The following is a 9,870-nucleotide window of genomic DNA, read 5'->3' as shown; positions in this document are numbered from 1 at the left end:
TGTGAAACAGGCATTATAATTACCCTCATTTTACAGATGACGAAACTGAGACTGAGAAGTCTCAATTTGGCAAAAAATTAGCAAAAATATTTGCCACGGCCACACACTTAATAAGTGGAGAATCTGAGGTTTAAATCTAGGGGTGTATAGCTCAGGAGTTCATACTTCTAATCACACTGTGCTTTGCTTATTGTCTGAGAAAATGGCTACATAAAGATGCTGTGGGACTCACAGAAAAGGGATTTTTGAATAAGCAAGTTAGAACAATGGTCTAGAAGCAGCAATTGGAGGATCTAAGCACCAGCACTTTGGATCTCCAACTGGAACTTGGGTTCAAAATTATTCTGGGGCTGCAGTGGGTTTTCACCCCCAGGGAGCTCTCAGTTGACCTGGCATGGTGGGCTACCACTTCTGAATAACAGAGATGACATTCTTAAAGGTGGACCCATTTAGAGTTTTTTGTTTTAAACATTACCTAATCTGTTTCATCGTTGTGGTTTTGAATTATTTTGTTTCTGCTCTGGCCCCACTATCTGGGTAACTTTCTTTCCTGAGTCAGCAAGGGGCTAATGATAAAAGCCATCATAATTATTTAATCATGATCCCCTTTTAACTCCAAAATGACACTGCGCTGAACTGAAAAGCTTTTCTGAGTATCTACTAAATACCATATTTCATTTATAATGCTCACCTTTGTATGCAAGGAATGTAGACGTCACAGCTCCAGAATGGGCTCAAAACCATTTTGTCTGATTAATTATTCTGATAAAGACTTGATTCCCATAATAAATTGGACATAATTGAGAATACATTCATGAAGAGTGGGTAGATACATTTTTGCACAGAGTTTAATTTTCCAATTGTGAAAGTCAGAGAATACAAAGTAAGTTTTCATGAACTGTATTACCTTCTCATGCTTTTTACATTCCTATGATATAGTGAAAGTTATTTTATTGCATGAATGCAAAATTAATGTCAAAATAATGAGGTTGCATTGAGGCTTACAGCAGGAAAACTAAGGAACTCAAATGAATTTTTTCCTATCCTGTTAATTCTGGCCATAGCACCTAAAATGCCCCATACCCTTCTGCCAGTCAGCTGTGAGAAAAAGGTGGCTGGAAATAGTGAGGAATCAGAGAAAAAAAGGTAAGATTGTGAAGTCGAGTTAAAGTCACCTAGGAGTGTCTTGAGTTCCCCTCCTCTCTCACTATCACCTTTACTTTCCAACTTGGAGTTAATTGCTTAAAAGAATAAAATTTTGATAAGTTCAATAGGAAATTCAAGCTTTTCAAATTAACTTTTTATCATATTAATATTTGCATGTAGTTAAAATGCAAATGATATAAAGCCTCATATAGCAGTCTAAATTGGGTCAAAAATTTCAATTGGGTAGAATATAGGGTTACAGTATTGTAAACTTAACATAATTGGGGTGAGTCTAGTTCAGAACCCATCACCAATTTCTTCAGTTATACTGAAATTCATAATATTGTGAAGTGTGTGGTCAAGGGGTTTTCCTAAAGTTCTAAATGTCATAATTAAAAGTGGAAATTTCCCTCTCACCTTTTCATACTTCCCAGCCATAATTTGCTTCAATATTTTGAACTCTTCCTATGGGTATTGACATTTTTAGATGATAATTCAGATAATTCTAATAGACTTACAGGGATCTGCAAGGGAGGCATTTAATTTTGATTAATGGCATAATGTATAGATAATTTGTATTTTTAGATAATATTTTGGAATAACTAAAGAGAGTTATATGGTTGTGATATCTGAATATTATTTACTGAACAGTTAAGTAGTATACTATAATTATGGTGTCTTTCTTGTATAATTTTTAATTAAATTTACTTATTCAGTTTTTCATATGTTTATCCTCAATTCTTTCCACACACACCATCAGATCTTTCATATATCAATTTATTTTCCAAACGCTCAAATATATCAGAATATCATCTATCTATAATGTAAATTTAAGCTTACCTTTAGTAGCAATTAATTAATATTAGATTTGCTGTACTCTGTTGTTATAACTCCCCCTGCCCCCAAACTGAGTCAGAAAACAACAGGGACTAGTCAATTTTAGAGTTTTATTCCATTAAATGACTGGGAAAAGTTCATTGCTTAATGTGCATTTTAACTACCTTAGACTATTATTTTAATTTTTGAAATTAGAATGAAAATAAAATTTTACTCTTGAAAGAGACTTCATTCATTCACTTATTTATTTTTTTAACAGATGTATTCAACAGATTTTTAAAACACTTATTCAACAGCTTTTGATTTACCAAAATGGCAGTTTCATGTGATTCAAATTAATGCTGTGAGTCTGGCACTCTGCTAGGCACTTGGTCATAACAGTTTTATTCAGTCTCTCACTTTACATAGGGAAAGGAAAAACAAAGCTGTCTATTGATAAAGATTATTTATTTTAAGAACAATAAAGAGTAATGCATTTCTAAGAGCTAAACAAAAATGCGATTGTTAGTATACGCATTAGAGGTTTATTTTCTGCAGCGTTATAGTTCCAAAGGCATTTCCTGATACTTTACTGTTCTAAATTTAAGCATGTTGCTGAAGTCCTATGTGACAGGTACTTAAAAGATGAAAAAAAACAAAAAACAAAAAACAAAAAACTCCCTAAAGTACAAACAAATAAAAACATTATAAAATGAGAGAGTCTGAAATCATGCCTATTTATTTGCATGTTAACGTGGAAAAGTCTTTAGCCTCCTGGGTAAATATTCATTATCTTAATTGGCTCCTGGCTAGTTAAGTCTTCAGGAGGATAAAAAAAAAATAGCCTGTGGGTTAAATATATTTGCTGGAAAGTAAGAACTGGAATGAAAGCAACATCTGAATTTCACTCTGAAACCAGAAAATCTAATACAGTAGTAATGATTTAGTCATGCTGCTTTTTCCAGGAATGATCAATAAAAGAGGGGAAGTCGAGTCCTACCTTGAGCCCTGGAATTCAATAAAAAATAAAGCATAAGAGCTGAAAAAGAAACCAGAACTATATTATTTGGAAGCACAGACTGGCAAGAGAAAGTCCAAACAGAGGAGTGTGAAGAGGAATGGAAAGAAACAAAACTGTTCCATTAAAAAGGTGTTTAAGGGGCTTATTCTCCCTCAGTGTGTATGCATATAAATTCCATTAGTGTTAATAGGAACTAAATGCATGACTCAAGAGGAGAATAGAGTGACTTGTGTACATATGGTTACATGAAGTCTAGGAAAAGTCTATTAAAGACGACAAAGGGCAGTTTAGGAGTGTAATAGACTTATAGGTATCTGCAAGAGAGGCATTTAATTTTAATTAATGGCATAATGCATTTTTCTTTTACTAAGGCCAAAAAAAAACAAAAAAACAAACAAAAAAACTCATGAAAATGACAAAGGGAAAATAATTTTAAATAAGCCCAAACTTAGCTCTCAAAATCATGGCTTAATGCTAAGGAATATATTCTTGCACTCCAGGTGGTAAAATTGATCCCTTGTGCAAGGTTTGTAATTTACATTCAAATTGGAATATTGAGTTGTATGGAGAATTCAGCTCATTATTCCCAGCTTTCACTGTGTGTGTGTGTGTGTGTGTGTGTGAGAGAGAGAGAGAGAGAGAGAGGAGAGAGAGAGAGAGAGAGATGAGAGAGAGAGAGACAGAGAGAGAGAGAAGTTGATTTTCATAGAAACTAAACTCTAGTCTTTGGTTATTTACAAAAGGGAGCATAATCAAGCCAGATTTTAAAAAATACATAATGGTGCACAAAGTAATAGATGGAAATCTCTTAACTGAGGGAGAAATCTGTTTCTAGGAGAATAATTTGAGATTTCTTTGCTGTAGTTAATAGTTTCAAGTAAACAATAAAGTTATTTACCCAAAAGAGATAGAAAACTAAGGATGTCTTTCTTTATAGAGAAAAGCTGGGGGTTACAAATAAAAAAATTTGAAGAATATTTATTTCATATAAGCCATAAGAACGTTGAAACCAGGAACATTATAATCCTCCACTTTATTCTTCATAATTCTATGTGTACTAAATAGGTGCTCAAACACTTATGTAAAGAAGAATGCATGAACATGAGGGTGGATTTGAAGAAAATGCAATGTCTCACCTGAAGTGCTTTCTTTGAAGTGTCTCATCTATCTGCATTTGGAAAAACTTGAATTTAGCACTGAGAAATGCTTTAGTGGGAAATTGAATGCCTAAGAATTTATATGATCTCTTTTCTAGTAAAAAGAACTACATTTAGGAAGAAGAACGTGAGTGAATTCTCTTTTGGGTAAATTTAATAAGAAGCAGATCTTAGAGGGACTCAGTATCATACACTTGCATTACACTTTAATCTTCACTCTATGATGTTTTCAATATTATGGCACTGAAGTCATACTTCTTGCCGTGAACAAGTAAGTCTCTAATATTGCTATGTTATTCCCATTCACTTTGTTTTTAGTCATTTTAAAGGGTTCTTTATATTTTAGGATCTAATATAGCATGTTTTTTTTTTGAAATATAAGGTGTATAAAATTTGTACATTCACCTACGAGCACCAGAGGTGTGTGTGTATGTGTGTGTGTGTAGCTGTGACTATATATCTATGATTGTTACTACCAAATAGCTCCAAGTTAAGAAAAGTTAACTATGAGAAGTCTAAGGAGACTATACAGTGTGTAGTGCCATTTCTTTACTGATGATAGTGCATATCAGGTAGTACCAGAGGGGTGAATTTAAGTTTAGTGTAAATACTTATTAGTACAGGGAATGTAGGGATAGAAGGTGGGGATGGGAAGCCAAAAACTCTCTCAATATAGTGGGAGGCAGGTGAGCTGTATAGCATAAATGAGGAAATTTATTATGAGGAATTGTATTTATTTGGCATTACTTTTAATGGCAGAAACTGCAATTACTTTTGCACTAACCTAATAAAAGGGCTCTACAATACCAAGTGTGGTAGGTACATTGTTGCAAACGCTTTGAAAAACTGGGTGGCAATATTTATTAAAGCTGAACATTTGCAAATCATATGAACCAGCCATCTCACTTCTAGGTACATAAGCAACAGAAATGTTTAGATATTTGCCAAAAGACTCAGGCAAGTGTGTTATAACAACATTTCTAATAACCAAAAAACTAGACTCAACCCCAATAGTCATTAATAATAAGATGAGTAAATAAATTGTGTTATATCAAGTAAATAAATACATATGGTAACAGAAATAAATGAACTACAGCCATCTGCAAAAATATGAATGAATCTCACAAACATAGTATTGACCAAAGAAGTCAGATAAAGACAAGTCAGTATTGTTTAATTTTATTTATGGAAAGTTAATGCAAAGCAGATCAAATTAAACTAGTAGGTCTCCAATAGGAAAAAGGAGAGGTATTGCGACTGTTTCTTAATCTGGATACAGGTTACACAGGAGTGTTCATTTTGTAAAAAGCTATAAAGCTGTACACTTACATTTTGTACAGTCTTCTGTTTTTGTATGTGTGTTAACCTTCAATAAAAAATTTACCCTCCTTCTCAAATAAGTATAGATTTTGTAGATTCTTGAAAACTACCTATAAAGGCAGAACTTTAGGAAGACAAGGTGATTCAGAGCTTCAAATAGGAAGAAAAGTTGGGGGAAGTATGCAGCCGATGGCTCTAATCTGAAATCACTTAGGGGGATAGAATTTGTATTTGAGTAAAACCTTAGGTCATGATAAATCACAATATAGATTGATATCCAAAAGATCTGAGGAGACTTAAGCTTGAGTCAGAATAGATACAAATAAGCATCTGGTACTTTGTCTGATAATGGATATCAAATAAGACCGAAGGTAGGGACAGGCTGAAATGCCAGAGTTTAAAAACTAAAGTTTCGAGGTAGGAGCAGTTTGTCACACAGTAGTTTGGAATGGTCTGCCAAACTCTGCTTGGGTTTAAATGACTCTTGTCCAGGAGTGAGAGTGTGGCAACTTTATATGGGTTATAATTATATAAAAGGCTAGAGAAAAAGACTACATGATGTAACATTTTATTTATAAGTCATTTACTCATATATAGTCATGTCTTGTATGTGAAAATCTCATTTTTCAAACTATGCTGGGACTTCTACATGTAAAACATGGTGTAATAAACACACCAGCTTTTATTTACTCATTTAATTCTTAGTCTCCCATCAATGTAGGGTTACAATTAAGACTGACAAAGACCCCAAATAAAATTCTTACTGATTTATGGATTATTTATGCCTTAGTCCATTCAGGCTGCTATGACAAAAATACCATAGGCTGGGTGGCTTAAACAGCATTTATTTCTCACAGTTCTGAAGGCTGGGGAGTTCTAGATCAAGATGCTGGCAGATTCGGTGTCTGGTAAGGGCCTGCTTCCTAGTTCACAGACTGCTGTCTTCTCCCTGTGTCCTCACATGTCACATCTAGTCACCTCCCTGTGACCTCCCAAAGGCCCCAGTGTCTATTATCATCACACTGGGGGCTAGGATTTCAACATATGTATTTTGAAGAGCTACAAATATTCAATCCATAACACTATATAAAGAGAAGCAATAATAAAAGCTAACAATTATGGAGTAGTTGCTACATAACAGGCATTGTTCTCAATACTTTACATATGTTATTTAATCTTCACGGCTACTTTGAAACTTAGAGGAAAAAGCACATAGTAGTAAAGGACAGAGCCAGGGTTCAAGGCCAGGTTAGTCTGACTTCAATCTTTCTGCTGTGTTATTCTGTCAACTATATTTAGCCATCAGGCATAAAAATGCTTTGAAATCTCAATGAACATGCCTGTAGGTTTCCCTTAGTTCAGCCCTCAGCAAAAAGAGGTTACCCTTATACCCTACTAGGCCTCTTTTCAATTATGAGAGCTGGAGCATATCCACAGAGAGTAGGCAGAGGTAGATGGGTAGGGCAGTGGGAGATTTTTCACTCCAGGAAAGACCAGGTGACCAGTTGTCAAAGACAATATAGTACACAGCTCTCACACACTTGAATAGTGCCCCTTACGATAAGATTCTTTCTCTGTGCTGCCAGGTTTCAGCTCTTCCCACTCCTGAAAGGTAAGCTCCAGTTTCCCCTTTTGTCATTCTTGGTGCAAGCTCCAGTAGCTTAATTTATTTCCCCAGTAGTCCATAAAAATAGAGCCCAAAGTTTTCCTCTTTTTGGGAGAACAAAGAAGGGTGAGTCTTTGTGTGTGTGTGTGTGTGTGTGTGTGTGTGTGTGTGTGAGACGGAGTCTTGCTCTGTCACCTAGGCTGGAGTCCAATGGTACAGTCTCAGCTCACTGCAAGCTCCGCCTCCCGGGTTCAAATGATTCTCTCGTCTCAGCCTCCAGAGTAGCTGGGACTACAGGCACATGCCATAACGCCCGGCTAATTTTTGTATTTTTAGTAGAGACAGGGTTTCACCATATTGGCCATGCTGGTCTCGAACTCCTGACCTCGTGATCCGCCCACCTTGGCCTCCCAAAGTGTTGGGATTACAGGTGTGAGCCACCGCGCCTGGCCGAGGGGTGAGTTTTTAAACATAATTTCTTCTTCTCTACTTTTCAGGAAAGAGTTTAAAAATTCACGGTTGTGCAGTAGTGCTAGCGGCTTCGTGGTTTGGTCCTCAGACCTGGCAGCCGCCACTGGTGGTGAGCTGCTAGGAAGGCTCTGTTGGTGAGCTCGTTGGAGCTTGAACCCATTGTCATCCCTCTGACTCACTGGCAAAAACAAAACAAAACAAAACAAACAAACAAAAAAAAGTTGAAGCAGATTGCCCAGGAAAGGTCTTCATTGGTGGACTTAGTACAGAAACAAGTAAGAAAGCTCTTGAAGCAGTATTTGGCAAATATGGACGAATAGTGGAAGCACTCTTGAGGAAAGACTATGAAACCAACAAATCAAGAGGATTTGCTTTTGTCACCTTTGAAAGCCCAGCAGACGCTAAGGATGCAGCCAGAGACATGAATGGAAAGTCATTAGATGGAAAAGCTATCAAGGTGGAACAAGCTGCCAAACTATCATTTGAAAGTGGTAGAGGTGGACTGCCTCCACCTCCAAGAAGTAGAGGCCCTCCAAGAGGTCTTAGAGGTGGAAGAGGAGGAAGTGGAGGAACCAGGGGAACCCTCACGGGGAAGACACATGGATGACGGTGGATATTCCATGAATTTTAACATGAGTTCTTCCAGGGGACCACTCCCAATAAAAGGAGGACCACCACTAAGAAGTGGGAGTCCTCCTCCTAAGACATCTGCACCTTCAGGACCAGTTCGCAGCAGCAGTGGAATGGGGGGAAGAGCTCCTGTGTCATGTGGAAGAGATAGTTATGGAGATCCACCTCGAAGGGAACAGCTGCCCTCTGGTAGAGATGTTTATTTGTCCCCAAGAGATGATGAGTATTCTACAAAAGACAGCTATTCAAGCAGAGATTACCCAAGTTCTCGTGATATAAGAGATTATGCACCACCACCATGAGATTAAACTTACCGTGATTATGGTCATTTCAGTTCACATGGTGACTATCCATCAAGAGGCTATAGCGATAGAGATGGATATAGTCGTGATTGTGACTATTCAGATCATCCAATGGAGGTTCCTACAGAGATTCACATGAAAGTTATGGTAACTCAGGTAGTGCTCCACCTACACGAGGGCCCCTGCCATCTTATGGGGAAGCTGTGGCTACGATGATTACAGCAGCTCACCTGACAGATATGGTGGAAGTTGAGACAGTTACTCAAGCAGCCAAAGTGATCTCTACTCAAGTGGTGGTGATCGAGTTGGCAGACAAGAAAGAGGGCTTCCCCCTTCTGTGGAAATCTTCAACGTGATTCCTACCGCAATTCAAGCCGTGGAGCACCAAGAGGTGGTGGCCGTGGAGGAAGCCAATCTGATAGAGGGGGAGGCAGAAGCAGATACTAGAAACAAACAAAACTTTGGACCAAAATCCCAGTTCAAAGAAACAAACAAAAAGTGCAAACTATTCTGTCATAACTACCCAAGGACTACTTAAAGGCAAAATTGTGTTACCTTTTTAAAATTCCCTGTTAAGTTCCCCTCCATCATTTTTATGTTCTTGTGAGGAAAAAAGTAAAACATGTTTAATTTTTTTGACCTTATTTATTTATTATACTTTAAGTTCTAGGGTACATGTGCACAACGTGCAGGTTAGTTACATAGGTATACATGTGCCATGTTGGTTTGCTGCACCCATCAACTCGTCACTTACATTAAGTATTTCTCCTAATGCTATCCCTCCCCCAGCCCTCCACCCCCCGACAGGCCCCGGGGTGTGATGTTCCCCGCTCTCTGTCTAAGTGTTCTCATTGTTCAACTCCCTCCTATGAGTGAGAACATACAGTGTTTGGTTTTCTGCCCTGGTGATACTTTGCTCAGAATGATGGTTTCCAGCTACATCCATGTATCTGCAAAGGACATGAACTCATGCTTTTTTATGGCTGCATAGTATTCCATGGTGTATATGTGCTACATTTTCTTAATCCAGTCTATCACTGTTGGACATCTGGGTTGGTTCCAAGTCTTTGCTATTGTGAATAATGCCACAATAAACATATGTGTGCATGTGTCTTTATAGTAGCATGTTTTATAATCCTTTGGGTATATACTCAATAATGGGATCACTGGGTCAAATGGTATTTCTAGTTCTAGATCTTTGAGGAATCGCCACACTGCCTTCCACAATGGTTGAACTAGTTTACACTCCCACCAACAGTGTAAAAGCATTCCTATTTCTCCACATCCTCTCCAGCATCTGTTGTTTCCTGACTTTTTAGTGATCGCTATTCTAACTGGCATGAGATGGTATCTCATTTTGGTTTTGATTTGCATTTCTCTGATGACCAGAGATGATGTACA

At 37.4% G+C, this 9,870-nt stretch overlaps 1 pseudogene; it reads left to right on the top strand.

The window, feature by feature from the left end:
• The first annotated feature begins 1,072 nt into the window (after window positions 1–1,072).
• LOC104674705 lies at window positions 1,073–8,916 on the top strand (annotated as a pseudogene).
• Window positions 8,917–9,870: the final 954 nt, after the last annotated feature.

The sequence above is a fragment of the Rhinopithecus roxellana genome, chromosome 2 (genome assembly GCF_007565055.1).
Source record: "Rhinopithecus roxellana isolate Shanxi Qingling chromosome 2, ASM756505v1, whole genome shotgun sequence".
Classification (NCBI taxonomy): domain Eukaryota; kingdom Metazoa; phylum Chordata; class Mammalia; order Primates; family Cercopithecidae; genus Rhinopithecus; species Rhinopithecus roxellana.
This window is presented reverse-complemented; position numbering and strand designations above follow the sequence as displayed.